Source organism: Equus asinus, chromosome 28, assembly GCF_041296235.1.
Source record: "Equus asinus isolate D_3611 breed Donkey chromosome 28, EquAss-T2T_v2, whole genome shotgun sequence".
Classification (NCBI taxonomy): domain Eukaryota; kingdom Metazoa; phylum Chordata; class Mammalia; order Perissodactyla; family Equidae; genus Equus; species Equus asinus.
The window spans coordinates 17,523,396-17,546,117 of record NC_091817.1 but is presented as its reverse complement, the minus strand read 5'-3'; the positions used below and the strand labels follow the sequence as shown (position 1 = coordinate 17,546,117).

The following is a 22,722-nucleotide window of genomic DNA, read 5'->3' as shown; positions in this document are numbered from 1 at the left end:
CCTTTGTTGTAGGATAAACTGACATTGGCCTGCGCGTTTCTGCTGTGAAGTTTGCTGTGTTCCAGGGCCCACTCGGGACAGCCAGGCCATTAGGAGCTGATTAAATGAGCTAATTTTAATTTGTTCAGTGGTTACAGATGCAGAGACCTTTCCATGCCCTTTTCTCGAGGCTGTATTTATTTATTTTTTTTCTGAAGAGAAGAAGACCTTCAGGTCTCCCTTTTCTCTTCCCATCCCCCCTAAAAAATAAACATATAAAAACATTTTTAACAAGAACTTCAGCTGGGAAAGAAGGGGCTTGAATATGAGCTTAACCTCGAGGTGCCAATGGGGCCTCCCCGAGCTGGGGCGGAGCTGCTGGAGTCGGGCTGAGGGTGACGAGCCAGATGCGAATTGATGGGAACGGGCTGAGCCTTCAGCCTAACGGGCTGAGCCTTCAGCCTTGCCTCCAGGCCTTTGCACGTGCTGCTGCTGCTGCTGCTGCTGGGAGCCCTGTTTCCGTCCCTGCTTCCTTTCCTTGGTGAATTCTTATCCGTCCTGCTGCTCTCAACGTGGAGGGTGCTTTTTCTGGGAAGCCTCTTGGCCCACGCCACCCCTGTTCTCCACAGCCCCCTGGACTTCTCCAGTTGTAGCAGATGTCACAGCATGCAAACGTCTGTCTCCCTCACGAGGCTCTGAGCTTCACAGGACAAGAACCACCCCTGTGTTGTCCCCCTGGTACCCCCCGCACCAGAGTGCCTGGTGGCTGCTGAGCACGTCACCAACATCCATCCAATAACCGGATGAATGAGCGAGAGAAGGACTGAATGGGTGGATGACGTCTACACTTCCTGAACTCCACCACACACCAAGCTCTTGGTGTCAGCACCCTGGGTCCTGCCAACCTCAAAGTGTCACCTGTAGTCATGTGTCCCTGGGCCGTCTCCTCACCCCGGGTCTCTGTCCTCACTGCTGTGGGGTGAGGATGCAGTGTCGAGGGCCAAGTCTCCAAAAATGAACATCGTGGGAGCAGGGGACTCACGCCTGCCCAGCCCAGCGGGACCCCGATCCCAGGCTCACAGTGCAGCTGAGGCCCGGCTCTGCTGGACGGCTGACCCGGCCGGGGAGGGGAGGAGGGGGATGGTGCCAGAGTTGGCTTTTCTCAGCGCTGTGGGTGAGCGGGCCCTGGGAGGATGGCGTGCCTACACACTGAAGGCGCTCAGAGCACAAGAAAGGAGGGATGGGGTGCTTGCAGTCAACCGCCCCTGATCTTGCCCATGCTGCCCGGTCCCCTCCCTGCTCTCTCATTTTTAATGCCCCCTTTCGCTCAGGTTGGGTACCTTTTAGTGGGCAGTGGGCTTGTCCTGGAGCTGTGCAGTGCCGTGGCCTAGCCAGTTTCTGAGGCCTGGCTTCCGTCTGCTGAGAGCTCCTTCCCACAGACAGCACCCCACCCACCCCACCCAGGGGCCTCGGAGGGGCTGTCCCCCACCCTGTTCTGGCAGCCCCTGTCTCTCCGTGTTCCTCCTTTAACCCCAACCTCAGCGACAAGCACTGGAGCGGCGGCTGCCCCAGCCCCCCATCTCTGCAAAAATCCCAGAGCCGGAGGGGAGTCAGAACTCCCCGGGCGCCCCTGGGGCCCTCAACTGGGTCAACATCTGGCCGAGTGGCCGAGCCTTTGGCCTCCTCTGTCTCCCCCTCCTGAGGCCCTTCCTCTCCCCATTAGCCGGAGTCTCCGCCAAGCGCCGCCGGGAGCAGCTCACTCTTGGCCCTTCCTCTCCCGGCTGAGGCCGAGGGTGGGGATGCGTCCTGGGGCTGAGGTCACCAGTGGGGCAGGGGGAAGCGCCTCCCTGGCCCTCGCTTGCCCCGCCGCTGGGTGCCGGGAACAAAGTCATCCACCACCTAGTCCTGGGGCGCCCTGGTGAGCAGGGGTAGAGGTAAGCGGGGGTGGGGCTGGAGGGGAGAGTGAACAGAACAGGCTGGTGTCTGCACAGGAACGCCCAGAGTCCCATTAGAGGCTCCTGGCTCGTTGGGAAGTGGAATGTTTGCTCAGAGTGGAATCCATTCCAGAAGGAAGGAAACTGTTTTCCTGGAGTGGGAGAGGAGAAGTGAGGGGCTAGGAGGCACCGGCCGCCGGGCGTCAGATGTGGTCAGAGCCCGCAGCGAGAGGGTGGCGGCCAGCACCCTCATTTCTGGGTCTGGTGCTGCTCTCCCTGCTTCCACTGCCCTTCTCTCAATGCCGCCACCGTGGCCTCCTGGTCCCCCGGTCTCCTGTGAAGAGGCCTGGCTCGCATCCCTAATGATGGCCCCTGCGCCCTTTGGGCTGGTGTGACCCTGAGCGCTTGCTGGCCCCTAGGGGGCTGGCTCCCACCGCCTCCCACACCTCTGTCTGTCCACTTCCTACACTGTGGTTTCTGGCCAGTGTCTGGGAGGGTGCTGGAGTGCTGGTTTCTGGGTCCGGCCTTGCCACCCACAAAGCCAGGGTGGCCCTGAGCCGTTCCCTCCAGGGATCGGTCTCCTCCCCTGTCACAGAGGTGACATGCCGAGAGGACACTGGGACAGGCCTCTGGACTGTTAGTTGCCAGGCCGTGAATCCTGATGGACTCCGTGGGGCCTCCCAGGGCACACTCGGTAGTAAGTGGCATTTCTCGTGGCCAGCCACTTGTTCTCCTTGGGAGGGAACTGGTGAGTTTCTTTCTGTTTATGTTGTAACCAAGCTACCGAGATGGCAAACTTGGGCTCTGTGATTACACGGGTTTCAGAAGCAAATTGATAGGATAGCGTGTTATTATTGGCTACTGGGTTAATAGCTATTTTGGCAGGAGTACCAATCCTGCGTGGCGTTGCTGGCGCAGGCGCGAGAATGGCGCGATGGGGTAGGGAGGAATGGTGGGTGCGTCTTGCACAGAGCGGCAGGCTGTGGAGGACCCCAGGGGTCTCCCTCTCCTGGTAGTGCTTGCTTGGAGGATGCTCAGCCCCGATTAGCTGTTGCCGAAACCAAGACCAGAGAGGTTGAGAGACCAGCGTCAGGTCACACAGTGAGTTGATGCTGGGGTTGGATTCTTGGTCCCTATGGGAACGAGCAACTTGGCCTGTGATCCCTGGAGACAGGACAGGTGGCTTCTCTCTGAGCATCACGTTGGCATCTCGGAAAATGGAGATTTGGAAAGTACCCAAAGCTGCGTGCTCCAGCCTCAGGGAATTTGCACCTGCTAGTTTCCCTGCCTGGAATGCTTTTCCTCCAGATTCCGCCTTGGCCTGCTCCAGGTCTCTGCTCCAAGGTCACCTTGTCACCTGTGCAGAGTAGCACCCCCCATCCCTTCCCTCTCCGCCCTTCTCCTGCTCTGCCTGACTTATGACAGACAGATGTATTGCCTGGGTGTGTCTCCTCTCATTGCTGTAGGCTCTCTGAGGGCAAGGATTTGTTATGCTCACTACCCTCTCCCCAGAGCCCGGAACAGCGCTGGCAGAGTAGGCGCTTGGTAATATTTGTTGAAGGAATAAATGAGTGTAAATGGCAATGTCGTTAAAAAAAGGCTGCCTTGTAACAGGTGACTGTTTCTCCCTCGTCTTGGAGGATGTGGGAGTCCAGGGACCCTATTGCTCCTGTCCCTAAGAGGGGGTCTGCAGGTCCTCCCTTAGTGCCGATGATGACAGCATTTCTTATTGCTAAGGAAGCTTGGAGGGGAACGCACTCCCATCACTGGAAGGGACCGCACTCTGTGGCAGAGGGGATTTAAGGACCGGGTGGGGGTGGATTGGGTCCCCTCGAGGGTCCTTCTGTGTTTGGTTCTCTGCTGGGCTCACTGCTAGGATCGCGGGCTCAGCTTTCTGTCACGGCACATTAGCAGCTCCTATCTAGACCCGGGAATGGTGCAAGGACGTGGAAATCTGAGGCTGCTCCTGGGCAGGGTGAACTGGAGTTGGGGGGAACCCTGCGGTGAACCAGGCGTTCCTCTCTTGCTGCCACTGACGTAGCAGAGACACACAGGGATGTGTCACTGAGCGTCTCCCGTGTTCCCGGCGCTGGGCCAGGTGCTTCACCTGGGTTACCCGGTTCAGTCCTCCCCCAACCAGAGGCGGGGGACGAGTGTCCTGCCTGGTTTTCCCTGGTGAGGCTTGCAGAGTTCAGTGACGTGTCAAGGTCACGTGGCGGGTCACTGGTGGAGCCAGGGTGTGAAACCAGGCTCTCTGGCCCTGGGGCCTCCCTGGACGTGATCCTGACGCCCCTGGAGCACAGGCTCCATGGCAGGGCTTCAGGCCCCAGCACTGGGAGGGAGCCCGGCACGGAGTAGGTGCTCAGGAAGCGCTCAGTCGGTGCTTGGAGAATGGGTGGGTGAATGAGTGTGGGGACTCCCCAGGATGAACGGGAAGTGGTCACTTTTTACTGTTGGCCCTTAGGCAGGGCAGGAGAGATCCAGGGCAGTGGTGCCAGGAAGGGCGACGCCGTTGGTGCTTGGCTGGCCTGACCTTCTCCCAGAAAAGCTTACAAGGGGCCTGCTTGGCTGTGTGTTCCCAGCAGGAGGGCGCGCTTGTTCACAAGTGTTGGGTAGTTAGCAGGGAAGTCCCTGACGAGGAAGACACACATGCACATGTGCACACGTGCAGACACACACACACTGTGTTGTGTGGAGAGAAGCATCCACTTGAGGGGTTTTACCAGAAAAAAATGCAAAGCCCCGTCCCACCCAGATCACATTGCTGAGTCTGCGCCTTTAGGAGCAGGGAATCTCAGCTTCTTCCTTCCTACTTCTATCCATTTGTTCTGCTCTGGTCTGAGAAAATGGAAGCTCCCCCAGCCCACGCACCCCCGTCCCCCTTCCCTCCACTCCCCTCCCGGGGTCTCGTTTGTTATAATGTCATTTCCCCAGGGAATTGGGCTGAGGCGGGGAGCTGAGTCTCTGTCCCTGCGCCCTTGTCCTGCCATATACACACACCCCTGTGCTCCCTCCCGGGCTCCCAGAGCTTCTTTCAAGTAAAAGAATGACAAATGGGGGCCGCGCTGAAGACTGGAGTAATTGCATTTAAAGCACGGACACCCTCGGGAGCTCGGTGACCGTGGACAGGCTCTGCATGGTGGCTCCTCTGGGCCCAGGTGGTCAAGTGGTGGTCAAGCTCATTAACTCCCCAGCTTCCAGCCAGAGCTGCCACTCTGCCCACCCCTGGGCCTCCAGCTGACGGAGGCCTCCTCGAGTGGCTCCAGGCACCTTCTTTGTGATTAGCTTTGTCACTCATTCATTCATTCTCTCCTTCGGGTATTCATTCATACCATAGTTAGAAAGTGCCTTCTTTAGACCAAGCCCTGGAACTTCAACATCTCACCTATCCATCCATCCAGTCATTCATTGATTCATGCCACAGTGTCGCCAAGTGCTTCCTCTAGGCCAAGACTTGAAATGCACCCTTTCGTCCATTCGTTTGTTTATTTAGACATGAAGCAGATTGTTATTACCAGGCACCTCACGTGGGCTCCTAGGGATCCAGAAATTCGGGGCTTCTCAGAGTTTTCTCCAGACAGTTCTAAGCCAAGAGTACCTGTGGGGAAACCTGAGTCCCATTCTTGGGAGAAGGTGAACAGGGACAGGTGAGGCGCTGGTGGATGCGACGCTGAAGGGAAGGGTTAGGAAGATCAGCTCACTCGCAGCCCTGTGCTTGGCCCCCTCGTGACCTGGCTGAAACCCTCATTTGTCGACTCAGTCACTCACAGAATATTCAGAAAATGTGGAGGGCCTACTGTGTGCCCCACGCTCAGATGAGCTGGTAACCAGCCCTGTCTCGGACAGTGGCCCCTGGCAGGCTGTGGACCAAGCACCACCATCAGGGATGCTGTTCCCCTGAACTGGGCTGGGGGCAGTGTCCCCCTTCCCAGATGTCGCTGGGGGCAGGTCTCCGGCGTGCACGGGGGGATATGTCGTGTGCAGGATCCTGGGTGATGGACCACTTTCCATCAGAGCTGGGCTCTCAGTGCACCCCTCTGCCCTGTGTCAGTGACTCAGCCTCCTCTGGGGCGTGTGGGGGTGGCTCCCGTAAATCCAAGGATGCCGACATGTCCTGACATGGAGAGTCAGGCAGCCAGATCCTCTTGGCTCTGCTGCATTCGGCTTTGGGGCAGGTCCGTCCCTTAGACCTCAAGGGCCTTGGTGTCCCCATATGCACAAGGAGTGGTTCGCTGGCCAGGCAGTCCCAAAGATCTGTTTCAGTTGTCTGAGCCTCAGCTTCCTCATCTGTAAAATGTGTCTAGTGAAAAAATTATGTGTGGTTTAAATGCATTAATAGAACTGAAACGTCTATGACTAATAATAGAAGTAACTAAGTAAATAAATTAAAAATTGGCGTGGCATATAGGAAGTGCTCAGTGAGTGTGGTTTATGCTGACGGTTTTCAAGTCTGTTTCTGAGAGTGGGCACAGTGAGGGCGAGAGGAGGGTGTAAGGAGGTGGTGGCCATTCAGGCTGAGAAAGCAGTGGGGGGGCAGCGGTGGTGTAGAGGCACCTAGGGAAGGGTCAGTGATGCTAAGAAGGGGCCAGGGGACTACACGCCCCAGTGGTGCTGTCTGCAACTTCACTGGCCCCGCCCCACACTTGGAAATGGAGTCAGGGGAGTGCCACGGCCGCCTCCAGGGGGTGACCTGACCTGCCAGCGCAACAACGTGGGGCTCCTCCTTCCCATGTGGTCCTGGACCAGATGGCCGCCTCCCTGGCTGCTCCCCGTGCCCTCCGGAGCCTTTCCCGGGCCTGACAAGTGGGCTTCATCTCCTCCCACACAGCCGGGGCCGGGGCGGCCTTCAGTCATTGGCGCTCAACAGCTTGGCAACAAGGCCCACGATGGCAATTTTTCTGGAGTCTGAAACATCAAAATCTAGGGAAAATTGAGATTTTCTCTGCTGAGTTGTAGATTTGGACGAGTATAAAGGGTGAGTGGGACCTGCAGAGTGGCTGTGTGGCTGGCGCCAGCCATCAGGAGAATCCTAGGGCACCCCCGCAGGGCCCAGCGCACCTCTTCTCCGTCTCTGGCCAGGCACTGCGCTGGGCACTCGGTGGCCACGAAGGCGGGCCACCCCCCCCCTCACAGCCTGGAGGGGAGGGAGGGACACACTGAGAGCTGCAGTCCTGTGCAGATGTAGGCGGGGGCAGGGGGCTCCACCGGGGGAGACCTGAGCCACTTTTAGGAAGATGCAGCCCAGTTTTAGGTGGTTCGTACATTTTTTTTTGTTTGTAATTATGCATTTATTTTAATGGACATTGCAAAATAATATTCATAATTTCATCAAGGTTACTAATCAGGATTATTATGCTAAGGTAGGTAGCATTGCTAGGCCTAAGGCAGGTGAAAGGACAAAGATGAGTAATAGTAATTAAAAGTAAGTAAATAAATAGAGCACAGGCCTTGAAGGTGTCCTCTCAGTGACTCAAGCATGAGAAATCCTGGCCAGGGGCACAGAGCGGGCTGTGGAGGTGGAGGGCCACCGAATCTGGCGCCACCATGCAGGTAAGTGTCTCGGATGGCCTTCCCCAACACAGAGCCTGAGGCCAGGACTTGGGTCCAGGTTACATGATGGGGAGGTGGTCCCAGGGAGCAGGAGTGGGGGCACGGGGAGTGGGGCAGGGAAGGGGAAAGGTCCACATTGGGGTGGAGTGTCCAGGTCACCGCTGTGGACGTGGGCTTGACTCTGCGGGGACCTCGGTGCGTGTGCAGGACGCCCCAGGAAGGGCTCTGAAGGAGCTCACGGGCCCCAGTCCCCCTTCGGATGAGGGACACCTTGGTGGGGGCTCCCTGCCTTCAGGGCTGTACGTGCCTAAAGCGCCTGCGCAGAAGCCCCTTAGCCCCCATCCTTCAGTGTCCTCTTCTGTAAGATGGGACCGAGCTGGTGACCGCCTCGCTGAGTTGCTGAGCGGGCGCCTGCACGTCGCTGGTGCAGAGAGCAGTGTTTTCGGGGTGTGCCTCGGTCCGCAGAGGTGAGGCTCCTCAGTCTTGCAGGTGCTGCGGGCTGACCCCAAGCCGGGCTGCGGACAGCTTTGACAGAGCCGAAAAGCAGCACATCTGCGCTTTGAACTCGGACAGTGCCAGCCTCGTCCCTGGAAGTCTGACCCCCAGCCTGAGAAGCGCGGGTCCAGTGCAGACGCCCCCCCGAGGGTTCTCGGGGAGCATCCAGCCTGGGCTCTCAGTGAAGCTGGCTCTGTGGCGGGAGGTGTTCTTGCTCCTGAGCCCGTGTCACCACTCGTTTTCTTCCCTCAGATGTGGTGATTCACACACACGTCCCAGGGTGGTTAAGAGCACAGGTCACAGGTGGTCACAGGGGTTAAGAGGTCAGATGACCCATAGTCAAAACCTAGCTCCGTCCTTTCTGACCTGTAAGACTGCAGACATGTTAATCAACCTTGGTAAGCCTCGGTTTTCTCATCTGCAAAATGGGGCTGGTAATTATAACTCGTCAGCCTGTTGTGACTGTTAAATGAGACAACGTGTGTGACCTGGAGCAAACACTCCAGTGTCAGCACATAATGATTGTCATTTATGACCCACATGTCATGTGCACATGTGTACCTATAGGGTAAAAAGAATCTACGGGTGAGTCATTTTTCCATGTCTGCTCAACACTCAGAGTTCTAGGTGGGATGCACTGTTTGTTTTCTCTGACACTGCGGTTGGTGAAAATTACAATATGAATTTGGTCTTCTATTCATTCACTTGCTCATTGTACCTCACTGAGCGCTTCTCTGTCCGTACCTCCATCAGGAAAGGCACGTATACCAGCTACATTCTGTAGATGAGGCGAGGAGCGCCCAGGGGCCGAGGGTTTTCCCAAGGTTACGCAGCTATTGGGTCTCAGAACCAAGCTGCTGGTCCCGTGCTGGTTCAGCTGTTGGGAGAGGCTGCTGAATTCTGCCTGGAGCCAGCCAGACCTGGAGGGGAGGGCGGCAGCTCCCGGGGCCTCTCTCTAGCACTGAGCTGTAGAGACCTCCTGAACTTGGCTCAGGCCCCACCCGGATACCCTGTGGATGACCTCCCCCTAGCACCTGCCCAGGTTGCTGTGAGCTCAGAGAGCTGAGTGGTGGCCTCTGAAGACTGGGGGCAAGGCCTGGGGTGGGGGGCGAGGCGACTGAGGCAGGGCCTGGTGTGGCAGCAAGCTCACAGGACAGGTATTCTCCAGCTGTAGCATCTTCTCTCGCATCTGCTCCTGGAGGAGCTGGGGCTGGGCTTGCTGCAACATCCCCCAGGGTCCCTGGGACCTGACTCCCTGGGTGTGGATGTGGCTGTCACAGGGGTTGGGGCTGGGACACACCTGGGTTGGTGAGACTGAGCCAGGACCCGGGGCTCAGCCTGGCTGTTTGTGCCCGTGCAGAGCCTCAGAAAACTCCCAGAAGTGGGCATTATGGGGCGAGAACGGGGGCTGGAGTTTGATGACCCGCACCTTACCCGATCAGGTTCTGCTTAGTCTGACATCAGGAGGCTTCGCTGTCTGGATGGGATGTGGGGTTGGAAGTCAGAACACCTTTGATTTGGGTCCCCAGCTAACGGGGGGTGGTGGCAGGAAGGAGACTTGCCCTGGATCAGATGGCCAGGAATCCCACCCAGGCTGCCTCGTTCACCCATTTCACATTCAGGGCTTCAGTCACATATGCGCTGCAGGGAAAGCCGTGTGGGTTTGGGGGAGAAAAATAATTTCAGGGGCAAATCTGCGAGTGACCATGTGATGGAGGCATCCGTGCTCGCTTCCACTCTGGTGTCCCAGGCTTGGCCGCCTGTACCTCTGCCATGCTTTCTGCAACGTTTGAGCACAACTGGTGCTGCGATTCCCTGGTATTTTTAAGTCAGTTCTCTTTTCGTACTTAAATTCATTCATTTACTTAATTCTTCAAATGGAAAAATCAGTATTATTTGCTGTAAGTAGACAGTAACCTTAGAAGTAATTTAAAAACAAACCCAAAGGAAGCCCCGCTCTCATGTTGCCCCAGCCCAAAGCCGCTGTGCTCTGCAGGGGCTGAGCCTGGGGTCCGTTCCCTCTGTGGGATGCTGGAGACGAGTGACAGATGCAGGCCTCCTGGAGGCGCTCTCGCCTGATGAGAAGGCTGAGAAGGGCATTGGAGGGCACTAACCTTCCCACTTTGTGTGTCACTGTTATCAGACGCCATCTTGGCTGCCCCCTCATCTCATCATGGCTTCTAACCGTGGGCAGCTCCCATGTTTGGGCAATGCTGGTCAGTGGAGAGGCTTGGCCTTCCTCTGAGCCCATTTGAGTGTCCCTGCCTCCCAGCATGGCCCCTCCTTCGGGCTCACCCTTTCCTGATGCTGCCCGAGAGGGAGCCCTCTGCCACCCCCTGCCTTCCCCAGAGCCCTGCAGGTGGGCACAGCTGTGGCCTGCGCCTGCAGACCCGGTGCATCCGACTGCCATCTCCCAGGCCCAGCCCGACGCCACCGAATGAGGGCCGGACTCCCAGCTCTGCAGGGGCCCCACAGAATGCCCTGGGAGGTGGGAGGAGCTGCACCCTGAGGAACGGGTTGGGTTTGGGTGGAGGAGATCAGTGGAGGGGCACCGCTGGTGAGCACCGTGGCCTGAACAAGGGCTCAGAGGCTGGGCCCGGCGAGGCATGCTCTCTGTTAACAGTGGGCGGTTTGATGGCTTTCTGGAGAAACATGGAGTCATTGCAGACTCCCTCAACTAATTGCTGTGCAACTCAGGGCCCGTGCCCTCTCTGGGCCTCAGGTGTCTGATCTGTGAAATGGGGAAATAGCGGTGGTACCACATGGACAGAGGTGAGGATTTAAGGAGGAAAGGCCTCGAAGAGCTTGGCACCATGCGTGCCGCACACACAGGGCTCTGTGGTTGGTGGCTGTAGGGTGGGGCTGGGAGGTGATGGCAGTCTGAAGTTCAAAAAGTGGCCCAGTGTCACCATGATCTGAAGGCACGCAGGGGACACAAGGGAGCTCCAAGATCTCAAAAATAGTGATACCAAGAACCACAATTCAGGGTGAGAAGTAGGCTGATGGCAGCGCCCCAAGATTGAGAAGAGGCGCTGACAGTGGCAGGCAGAGTCAGGGAAGGCTTCGTGGAGGCAGTGTCTTAAAGGACAGGTGCGTGTTAGCCAGGACAGAGCAGGTTTGGTGTGCCATGTGGCAGTACGGGCTTCCAGACGTGTTGCTCACCTCTCCCCAGAAAGAAAAAAGAACATCCACTTCCTTTCAAAGCCTCTGATGGGGGTGTGCCTCTGGATGCCACATGCCGCTTTCCTGAAGTTGGCAGAGGGGATGCCAAGCACTTCTCAGAAGCTTCCAGGACTCCCAGACTGTAGCTCTGACTTCTGCTCCAGAACGTAGGGAAGGAAAGAATGCTATCCAAACGAGCTTAATCCCAGTCAAAGGATTATTTTCTTACAGAGGAGCTTCACCTATACTTAATAGTTTTAAATTGTTCCGGGTACCAATTAGACTTTTAATTTTGCTGTTCCCTCCGGCGGCTGGAGGATGTGTGCAGTTTGTGTTTAATCAGAGTTGGTTTTTTTTTTTTTTTGGTGGTTCCGGGGGAGGGGAGGAGACGAGGAGACTGTTTTGGGGTTTCCTTCTGGTCCTGCCAGGGCCGGTGTCTGGGGGGGGTGCGCAGGGCACCTCTGAGTTTGGGGTCCTCTGTCGGGCGGCGGTGGACATCCTCGAGGGCGGAACCCAGGTCTCCTGCGCCTGCCCGAAGGTGGGCCTGGGGTGCCGCCGCCATCCTGCCTGGAGAGTGAGTTAAATATATGGATTCTCCAAAAATTTCTGCAGCAATAGGGTGAGTTATTACTGATTCACAGAGCACGACAAAACATCACTGCATGAATTAGCAAACAGCTGTTTCTAATTTGAGTTTAGAACGGTACACAGAGGAACTTGTTTCTCTGTTCACTCCTTTCATTTATAATGAATTTTAATCACCGCTACAGGTGAGAAAAATGTAGAAACAAGCTTGTATCTTGTGGAAGAAACAAAGGAGAGACAGATGCTAACAGATTTCCAGTCTGTGATAAAAGGGATGTTTTGGTGCACTTTACATGTAATTAGAGCGCAGCTGTTTCCAGTCCCAGGTCCGCGCGCGGCCGAATGTGGGCTCTGCCGATCTCCAAAGGGAGTAAAGAAAAACAGTGATTCGACCCCGAAAGCGTTTTGCTTCCTCCTGAGTGGAGTAGAGCCCTTTGCTTTGGCCTTGGCAGTGCTGTTCGGTGCAAGCCCATGGGGGTGGCTTCACGGGCTCTCTCCTTGCCTGCGGCGGTGGGAGGCGGCAGGCCGTGTTGGGGTGTGAGGGACGCCCGGCCAGGGGCTGGTGGGAGAAGCTTCCAGAGCACCTCTGCCAGCTGCGAGCGCCCCATCTTTGGCGAATGTCTCCTCGGGGCAGACTGGGGCCATCCACCCTGGCAGCAGCTGACCGGGATGCTCCGCTTTATCAGTTTGAGCAGAGCCAGCTCTCCGGTGAATTGGCCAGGGCTGGCTCTTTTTTTTCCTGGACTGTTTAATTTCTGCAATAAAACTCAAGCTCAATTGCATTTTCAATATCAGTGCTAAGTAAATTTGTCTAAGGGATGGAGCAGCCGGGCAGGCTGTGTGTTCTGTGAGGTCAGAGTCTCCAAGGGGAAAGGCACGGCCTCCCTCCGTCCTGTCCTGCGGTCCCAGGGGCCTTTAGAGACTGCAGCCCCACTGGGTGCGGGCGTGGGTGTGTCTGGGAGTCAGGTCTCAACCCCCACCCCCTCCACCACCAGCCTGGAGCCCCAAGTCCAAGCCCTAGCAAGGCTGCTGGCGCCTTCGTTTCTCCACCTGTCTGACGAGAGGAGAGCGTGCGGGCTCCTGAAGGCTCCTCTCCTCTCTGCGTCCTGGGGTTGAAAATGACAGGGCCTGGGGCCTTCGCTTTGAGACCATCTCCTGCCTGGGGTCCCTGTTGGTCCTTAATGTAGACCCTCGTGGTTGTTAATCAGAACTCAGTGAAATGGGACCCCTCACGCTCATGTCCGTTCAAACCGCCTGGCTGCTGCCTGCCTCTCCCTCTTTCTCCGCCCTGGGACCTATGTGGAGCCGGGAGCCGGGCGCCAGTGGCTATTTCTGTTTTATACACTGCAGAGCACTCCTCACATGTAACATTTTATAAATAGTCACTTATTTCATCTGCACAGCAAATCTATAGTTCTGACTATTATTATCCCTGCTTTACAGGTGGGGAAACTGAGGCAGGTTAATTACTTGGTGGAGCTGGGAGTCTAAGGCCAACTGCCGGCCTCAGCCACTGAGCAAACACCAGGGCGCCGGGGCCGGGACACCACGTGCGGGAGGGGCCGTGGGGCAGGCGGCTGGGGAGTGAGCAGAGGGTCGTCCTGGTCGTGCCCCACGCAGAGCCGCGGCCACCAGGTCTCCCTCAAGAGAGGCCTACAGAGAATGTGGGTTTTTAAAAAACTTGGAGAGTTTCTGATTTCTCAATGTTGGCATTTTTACAAACTAACTGGTAACTGGACGGCCCCCGCCCGTCCGGCGGGGGGACAGCTGTGCTGATGTGCGGCCCGATGCTCAGGTCATTTCTCTCAGTCCAGCTGGCAAAGGTCCCCAGCGGGGAGTCCGAACCCCCAGCGTTTCCACTTACCACCTGCTTTGTGATAGTGGGATGTGACCTAACCTCTCTGTTCTGTTTCCTCACCTGTGAGGTAGCCATGCAACGGTCGGCGTAAAGCCAGCTCCTCGAGTGTGAGAGAGGGACCCTGACGGCCTGCAAGGTGGGGCTCCGTCCCAGGGTTCCCTGTGTTGCCCCCTGCATACTCATAATGTGGGAATAGCTGCCACCATCACCACCACCGCCCTCACACCCGGACGGAGTTGCTCCAGCTCGAATGGGACAGGGGGTGTGAGAGAGCTGTGTAGTGTTTCAAATGCCCTAGGGATGAGAGGACAGGCACTTAATGACGGTGTGAGTCACACTGGCACCCTCCTCCATGCTCTTTAGCCAACGTTTGCTGAACACTTAGCAGCATAGATGCGTTACCCATTTTGTGAGGCAGACACTCTTGTTATCCCCATCCTATGGGTGAGAAAATGAGGGCTCAGAGAGGTGCAGTAACTTGCCCACGGTCACACAGCTAATGAGTAGCAGCTATCTAAGCAAGCCCGCGTGCTCTCCTGGTGGCTGGTGTCTCGCTGCAGGTGACTGAGTGTCTGTAAGCTCAGGCTGACAGTTTGGCTCCCTGGAACGTTTATCAAGGGCCTTGGTGGCGACTGTTTGCTGTTGGATGGCATTTCAGCAGCCCCCGGAGCCCGCTGGAGAAAGCCATACCTGGCCTGGCCTGGCCTTCAGTCTGTGGGGAGGCCTGTGGGTCCTCAGAGGCTCATACCAAGTGCCCCTTTGAGGCAGGGCAGAGGAGAGGGTCTGCTCCTTGCCCACCAGGCTGGCTGGAGAAGCAGCCCCTAGGGCAAGAATGCCTTCTTCCTCCTCTCAGTTGTGGGCCACTGACCTCTGCATGCCAGTCTCCACCCCCACGCTGCCCATGACCCCCGAGCCCCCAACCCACCAGCGTTTTATCGCTAAACTGAAAGAATGATCCCTACTTTCCCTTGCTGTGGCCTCATTGGGGACGATGAGATCATATCGGCAAAGGCACTCTGAGCTCCCTGGAGGAGGGGAGGGTGAATATGAGCTGCTGTCATTTTTGCTAATAGCATAATTCTAATTTAAGCTTTCAGGTGGAGCCACGTCAGCTCCTGGTAGCCTCCATGGGGCTCCTTGGCCTACCTCAGAAAGACCCTCAGCGTCCTCATCCCCTTCCTTCCCAGGGTGGACTCCTGATTTCCCCGGGGCCACCCTTATCTGTCCCTTTGGGAGAACCAGATATCTGGATGTAGCACTAACAACTGCCATGGTGAAAGGAGCTTTTTGTTTTTTCTTTCAAAGTGCTTCAAAGTGGCAAAGCATTGGTTTAGAGTCCAAACTTTAGACAGAGGCTAATGGACAGAGAGACTGACAGGAGCATAGAAACCTAAGAATGCTGGGTACTTTCTGCACCCCTCAGAGGACCGGGCATATACAGCAGGCTCAACAAATATGTGCTGAGTGAAAAAATACCTAAACTAGAAGATAGCAGAGAACTGGGATGCCTGCTGCCTGCCATTCCTCCTTCCCGTACCCAAGGCAGACATCACTAATTGATCACACACTCTTAGAGCTACAAAGGCTCTTAGAGACCAGTTCATCTGATCCATTCTCTTGAGAGCTGGAAAAATGAAAGCACAAAGAGGGATGTGCTTGCCAATGGTTATACAGTGCCAGAATCTGAACCCAGTCCAATAATAGTCCCGTCCTCTATGGCTCATGGTTCCATGCTCTGGGCTCAGAATTCTACCCTCTGGGTGTGGCTTTGCCTTCTGGGCTTGAGGGTCCACCCTCTGAGTCATCTTTTTTTTAATTTTTTTATAATGAAAGGTAGTACCTATTTGCAGCTGAGTAGTTTTATCAGCCTGTTTCCTGCCTGTGGAACGTGGGGTCCAACAGCCTTCTTTCACCTGTACTCTCTCTGTCCTTTTTGGTCCGAGCTGGCAGTATTTCTGCTGGTATGAAGTTTTCAAGAGCCTTGTGGGTCTCCTGTGTATGTCATGGGGATCTACTTCAGTAGACAAGAGATAATTCTATCGCTGCTGTGGGCTCCTCTGAGATGGCTCCGGGGCCGTGCTCCCAGATGTCCTGGGTGCTCTCTGGTTTGATCTGGGGGATCTGTGAGTCACACCCTTAGTCTTTGCAAAGAGTCTTTTGCATGACTGGATACTCTGACTTTTTGATTTTTCTGAGATATGAGTGAAACGCACAGTTACACCCTCAGCCTTTTCCCTAGAGCATGCTGTCCTGATGGCGAATCTCTTAATTATAGTGTCTTTTGCAACCTGGGCAGGCTGAGGATTTCCAAAGTCATCAGTTCCTGGTTCCTTTTTGTTTCACAGCTCTCTTGTCAATCCCTCTCTTTCCTCTCTACTGTACGCAGCGGAAGAAACCAGGCCAGGCCTTCAACATTTTGCTTGGAAATGTCGGCTAAATATCCGTTTTTACCTGTTACAGGGTCTGCTTCCCACGTAACTGTAGGACACGGTTCCACTAAGCTCTCTGCCTCTGCATCATAAGGATCCCTTTCTTCCAGCTTCCAGTGTCATGTTCCTCATTTCCTTCTGCCCTCACCATCAGTGCCTTTAACAACTATATTTCTCTTAACAGTCTGGTCATGGTGATTTAGGTATTTTCTATAGTGATTTAGGCTTCCTCCTTTGTGCTCTTGACTTCCTTTTGAGACGTTACTAAGAGAGTCATTAACGTCCATATTTCTATGAACAATCTTTTTCTTTTTTGGTGAGGAAGATTAGCCCTGAGCTAACATCAGTTGCCAATCTTCCTCTTTTTGCTGAGGAAGACTGGCCCTGAGCTAACATCTGTGCCAATCTTCCTCTATTTTGTATGTGGGATGCCACCACAGCATGGCTTGATGAACGATGTGTAGGTCTGCACCAGGGATCCGAACCCATGAACCCTGCGCCACCAAAGCAGAGTATGTGAACTTGACCACTACACCACTGGGCCGGCCCCGTGAACAATCTTTTTAAGGCAATATAGGCTTTTTCAATCATACTCCTAAAAATTCTTCTAGCCACTGCCCACTGCCCAATTCCAAAGCCACTTCCACACTTTCAGGTATTTGTTGGAGCAGCGCCCCACTCCTGGAACCAACCTCTCTGTATTAGTTTCCTATTGCTGCTGTGACAAATTACCATGAACTTAGTGGCTTAAAACAACAAAACATGATCATCTTCCAGTCCTGTGGGTCGGAAGTCTGGCGCCAATCTCCCTGTGCCGATGTGGAGGTGTTGATGTGGCCGAGTTCCCTTCTGCAGGCTCTGGGCTCTGGAGCTCTGTTTCCAGCCTTTCCAGTGTGTAGGTGCTGCCTGCGTTCCTTGGCTTGTGGCCCCTTCCATCTTCAAAGCCGGCGAGTGTGTCACTGGGACCTCCTCTTTTGCTTCCCTCTTCTATGCTAACAACCCTTGTGATTACATTTGGCCCACCCAGGTAATTCAGGATAATCTCTTTATTGTAGGGTCAGCTCCTTAGCACCCTTAATTCCCCTTTGCCATGACATGTAATGTATTCATAGGTTTTGGGGATTAAGACACGGACATTCCTGGGGTGGCGGTGGTCATTATTCTGCCTACACAACCTCCCAGTTTGGTTCTGTGCAGGCTATTGAAGCAGCCTGCTCTGTCCGCCGTCCAGGGAGGAAACAGGCCAGCTCCATCCCTCGGTGCCTGGCCTCAGAGCCAGCCTGGCCTGGTAATCCACCGCTGACTTTGCCCACGTCCTGATGTGACTTTGCCTTGGGGGGCAGGTGGGATTGTGGAGTGTGGGACCCCTTCGTGGCTATCCTCGAGCCATAGGGCCTGATGCTGCGCTGGTACATGCTGGGCCTCAAGAAAGAGGGAGCAGCTTCTGCAGTGGGACGAGCCCTGAACTGGCACTCAGGGCCTGGTGAGGCAGTTTAGTGCAGTGGTTAGTGAGTGCTGGAGGGGCATCTGCCACTTGCTAGCTCTGTGTGCCTAGAAAGTTGCTTTCCCTCTTGGAGCCTCAGTGTGCGCAGTTAGAAAGAAGCGGGTGGTAACAGCACCACCACATAGTGATGTTTTGAAAATCAAGTGAGAAAATGCTGGCAAGGACCTGGCTTATAGAAAATGACCCAGAAACAGTAACTACCGTGGCTTTTACGAATTTAGTCCTAGATCTGTCTGCTCCTTGCTGTGTGGCCTCAGTTTCCCCCTCTGTGAAATGAGATGAGTGATGGCCTGTTGACTTCCCCACCCCTTCACACTGGTACTGATTGATGTGTGGATATAATTGAGTTGAGAGTATTCTGGGATGGATGGCCATCTTTGGCACCTGGTGGGAGGCAAGGAACGGGGCAGACACTCTGTCCCCTTCATGTCTGTGTCCTCAACCCCCGGCCCTGGCCTAGTTTGAGACTGGATTCTGCCTCTGTGGGGCGAGTCCCTGGTGGGCACTGAGACAGTGAGGATGCCCCACCCAGCCTGGGAGCTCTGGCCTGGTGGCCCCGTCTCCTGCTGGGCCTTCATCCCGTGGGGTCCAGGCCCCCGCTTTGGCTGGGGTTTGCTGTGAGGGGTGCTTGGGGCCTCACAGGGAAGCTCCCATCACAGCTTGCTGGAAGCAGCCCTAGGAAGGGGTCTCAGAGTTGCCCAGCCCACCCGTGTCACAGAGGCAATGGCAGAAGGGGAGGTCCCCCCAGCAATGGCTGCCTTTGGGGACCAGGGCTCCCCCAGATCCATATTCCCTCCACTGCACCAGGCTTCCAGGGGTGCGGAGACACGGATGGGTCAAGCTTTGAAGTTTCCTGAGAAGAGGTTGGGAATATACCTGGATACCCCCTGAGCTGCCTTTTGCCACTTTGTCTGGGAAGCCCCCTGTGTAGGTTCTGGCTGCCTCTGTGGGAGGCGCAGTCCGCATGTGCCCTGAGTGCATTCGTGTCTCCCAGCTCTTGTCACCTCGGGCTCTGGGGAGCATGGATCTGCAATCCCAGGGTGTCCAGGCCGCTCTGTGCTCACTTTGGGCGGCCTCACCATCAGCCAGGGTTGAGCTGACCTTCTCTCTGGCTAGAGACCCTTCTCCAGACCACAGTGCAGCTCCACAGCATCTTCCGCGTCCTGTTGTCTGCTTGACCCTGCCCCAAGGCCTCCCTTTCAGGGAGGATGGACAGCCCCTTTCTTGGAGGAGGAAAGCTGATGGTTAAAGGCTTCTTCTCTAGCACTGGGAGTCATGAGACCTCTTCCTCCAGTTTGCTCAGTGCCCTTTGAACATTCCACTCTTACACTCCTCTGCTCATGGCAGACATCACCAATTGATTTCAGCACGCATGTCTTCTGAGCCCAGATACTGCCTTAGAATCCTTCTGAATATAATGCTGTAGGCAACCACTGCCGGTTTCCCAATCCTGGAGGTTCCTTTCTCTCTCTGAATCTTCTGTATCATATGGGATTGGTGTAAATGGATCCTGAGCCTGGGGTCCCGTTTCTCAATTCCCATTCCTGGAGCTCCTGATGGGGGCAGGGACGGCTCTGCCTGGAGCACCGTGGAGCTTCATCCTGTGGGGAACCTGTCTGCTTGGCAGTGTTCGTTCTCCCAAGGAGATGCTGAGTGACATGGAGACCTTTTGGGGCTTTGTGAAGAATTGTCAGGGCTTTTTGTGGCTATCACAAAGACAATCTGGATGGTTGGAATATTGTACAAAATGGCCTTTACACAGTCATGCGTGGCTTGAAGATGGGACACGTTCTGAGAAACGTGTCGTTGCGCTATTTTGTCGTTGTGTAAACATCACAGGGTGCCTGACACAAACCTGGGTGGTACAACCCCCTGCACACCTGGGCTCTGTGGTTCTGACTGTATGGGCCCCCCATCGCATGTGTGACTGAAACGTCATTACGCAGGACGGATTCTTCTGGAAGGAACCTTGGAGACCAGCGCTTCACCTTCCCATGTGACAGTGGAGGCAGCCGAGGCCTGGGTCTCCTATGGACCCTCTGTCCCGCGCTCTGCCTCTGCCCCCAGCACGTCTCCCTCAGGGGCCTTGCGAGTTCCAAGTCCGCCTTCTGTCACAGTCTGGAATATCAGTCATTTTCATTCATGTGAATGGAGCTGCCCAGCCCAGGAATGTCCTAGAACCCTGGAGCTGCCTGGCATCAGCTCTTTTTGCCTTCCCATCCACTGCAGGAAACCCTCCAGAGTTCTTTCCAGAGCTGTTTATTCCCTTGCATAGCTCTGGTGATGGGAGGCTCACTTCCCCCTCAGCCTGTGCCTCTTGCTGCAGGGCCTGGAGCTTTCGGTTTGTTCCTGTGGGCCTGCGAGCTCATCACTCTCCCTTCTTTTTCCAGGCACCTCCTCGCAGCCCTGACCTTGGTTCTCTGTGACAGGAGGAGTGTGGGGCTGAGGCTCCCAGCCATTCTGGGCGGCGGCCACTTGGCTCGCCCGGACAAGGTGCAAGTGAGGCTGTGTTCAGTGGCCGCAGCACCGGCCTGCTGGAGTCGCCACATGTGGCCGCGTGAGCCGGATCCACCCCGCGCCTTCTGCCACTGACGTCTTCTGAAGCCCAGTTAATGTTCTTTTTTCTACTTGATTGAATTTTTATAGAAATTTCTCCCCTTTTATGCTTGTTTTGGTTCTCTTCCTGCAGCAGGCAGCAAAAGCCTCATATAACCCATTTCCTACCAGGCCTTTTTGCAGGATTAGTCATTTTTAAATGACTTTAGTCTCCGTTTTTGAAAGTGGTTTTTCTCCTCACGTTGTTGTATTTCTTATAGTCATTCTCGGGGTAGGGGGCTAAGACGCGGCTGGTGTTAGTCAGTGTGTTTCCTACTTGATCTTCTCGTGTGACAGCGCCCCCTCCCAGAGGAGAGAAGCAGGGAAAATTGTGAGGGAAAGCACCGCCTCAGAACCAGGCTCACTGGGGTGGAATCCTGGCTCAACTGCCTGCTAGCTGTGTGGCACTGGGCAAGTTACTCAGCCTCTCTGTGCCTCAGTTTTCTCCCCTGTAAATGGAAATAATAATAACAGTACCTGTTTCTTGCGTTGTTGAGAGGGTTGAATGAGTGAACACATGTAGAGCTCTCGGAAGAGCACAGGGCACGTAGTAAAACCTATGGAAGCATTTATTTGGAAATGGAGAGGTAGCTGATTGAGCTGGACCTCCCTGAGCCCACCTTCTCCCTGAGTTCTGGAATGTTCATGTTGAAGGGGACTTTGAGATTGCCTTCGCCCGTGTCTGCACCACTTCCCTTTCTGCACGTCTGCAGGGCCGCGGGCTGTAATGCTGCCCGTGCGTGGTGTCTGACCGTCAGCGTGAGCGGAGCATTCCCACTGTGAGGCAAGACCCCCTGCCTCTGCCATCGCCCACACGCATCTGAGCGCGCTGCCTCTGCTGCCCTCGGCCGCTCCCAGTGCACCAGGCTGAGGGCCCTGGAGCAGGATGCCTTGGGTGAGGGCGAGGGCAGCAGCCACGGTTCATGTTATTAGCTAGGAGGCTTTCAATGTAGGGGTCTGTGCTTGGGACTTGGTCTGTCCACATGCCCATCCCCCTGATTGGGCCTTTTTCCTTTAAGGAGCCCTATTTTCATTCTGATTCAGATGATTCTAAGGTCAGCAGTTGCTCAGCTTTTTGCTCCCAGGATAATGTGCTTTGCTTTAGTTTTGAAACTTTTTTGCAGAGAAAGAAGCCGACCATGCAGCTGCAACGCACCTTGGGGACTGGGGCGCCTGGCCGGTGGGAGTGAGGGGTGGGGGGCCCCCGCACTGCGGGGACATGAGGCGCTCTGGCCAGACACCTCTGGGGCACCTTGCCGTGTGACTGAGGGCAGGTTACTCACCTCTTGGAGCCTCAGCTTCCTCAGCTCACAAATGGGATGTTTCTGATGGTCCTGAGGATGAAAAGGAATTAACTGTGCTAATCGGAGCCCTCAGCACGTGCTGGCACTTGGGACATGCTCAGTACGTGTAGCTGCTAATACCATTAGCACCAGTGGTACTAATTAGTACTAATTATTATTATTGGCCAAATAGTGTTTTTGTTTAGTAGCTTTATTGAAGTATACTTTGCATTCCGTAAACTTCACGTGTTTTAAGCCAGCAATTCAGTGCCGTTCAGTACCTTCACAGAGCTCTGCGGTCCTGCCCACCGTCTAGTCTCAGAGCATTTCCCCAATCTCAGAAGGATGCCGCTTGCCCATTTGCAGTCAGTCCCTGCTCCCTCTTCCAGCCTCAGGCAACCACTCATCTGCTTCCTGTCTCCACAGATGTGTCTTGTCTGCACATTCTACGTAAATGGAATAATAATGCTTTTTCGCATTAATTTTTCTCATCCACTCCTCACAGTGGCTCCCTTTTTTCCGATGTGTAAGCTGAGTCTGAGAATGAAGAGAGATGCTCACAGGGCGGACGAAGCAAAGGAGGAGCATGGTTTTGGATGCAGGTGTCTGCTCTCGTGCTGGGCGGCACCAAGGGCTTGGGGCAGATGAACCCTGGCGGAAAGACGAGTCCAGGCCCGGTCTTCTGGGCAAGGCGTCGTCCTGTCTCACTCACCCTCGCACTGGCCTGGGTTCAAGCCTGTGTCCTCCACTCCTCGGCCCTGAAAGCCCCTGTCTCCATGGGCTGGGCCTCCTCCCTGCCAGGGGGGCTCAAAGGAGGTCCAGATGTTGACTGCACTGGAGGCTGGACGTGTGGGTCCCCCTCCCTTTCTCACCTACGCAGGTGTAGTCTTGTTTGACTGACCTTCAGAAGCTCGTCCAGACCCTGGTCAAGGGGCCAGACTGTCATTTCCTTGGAAAAGTCGCTGTGGCTGTGTCTCAGTTTCCTCGTCTTACAGCGGGAGGGGCCCTGGTTCCCGCCTGATCGGTGGTTGTGAGAAAGCAGCGTGCTTAGCAGCTCAGCAGAGCACTGGGCACACAGGAAGGGCTTTGCGGCAGCTTGAGTGAGTCTGAGCTAAGACTTCAAAATAGTAAAAAACCTGTTGAGCCTGGCCAGGAGGCGAGGGCCAAGCAGGTGCCCCAGCTGCCCCAGCTCCAGCCAGTTCCTCCCTTGGGTCCCTTTGTCTTTGCCTGTGGAGCCCAGCTGGCAAGACCTGGGAATTACCAGGCAGGGGCTGTGGTGCCTCCTGCCACATCTAATCAGAGGAGCTGACAGCGGCTGTGTCCTTCCCTTCCCCTCCGAAGGGCCCGT

At 55.4% G+C, this 22,722-nt stretch overlaps 1 protein-coding gene across 4 annotated transcripts in view; it reads left to right on the top strand.

The window, feature by feature from the left end:
• ZNF423 (zinc finger protein 423) overlaps positions 1-22,722 on the top strand; it is a 319,206-nt gene that overhangs the window by 156,042 nt on the left and 140,442 nt on the right. The window contains exon 1 of one of the 4 annotated variants that reach the window (XM_070500331.1): positions 1,760-1,913. The exons of 2 other annotated variants lie outside the window; for them this stretch is intronic. The gene's annotated coding sequence lies outside the window, so the exon portion shown is untranslated. Of the gene's footprint in view, positions 1-1,759; positions 1,914-2,849; positions 3,015-22,722 lie in introns of those variants that run through there. One more of the 4 variants, XM_070500332.1, reaches the window with a different exon arrangement.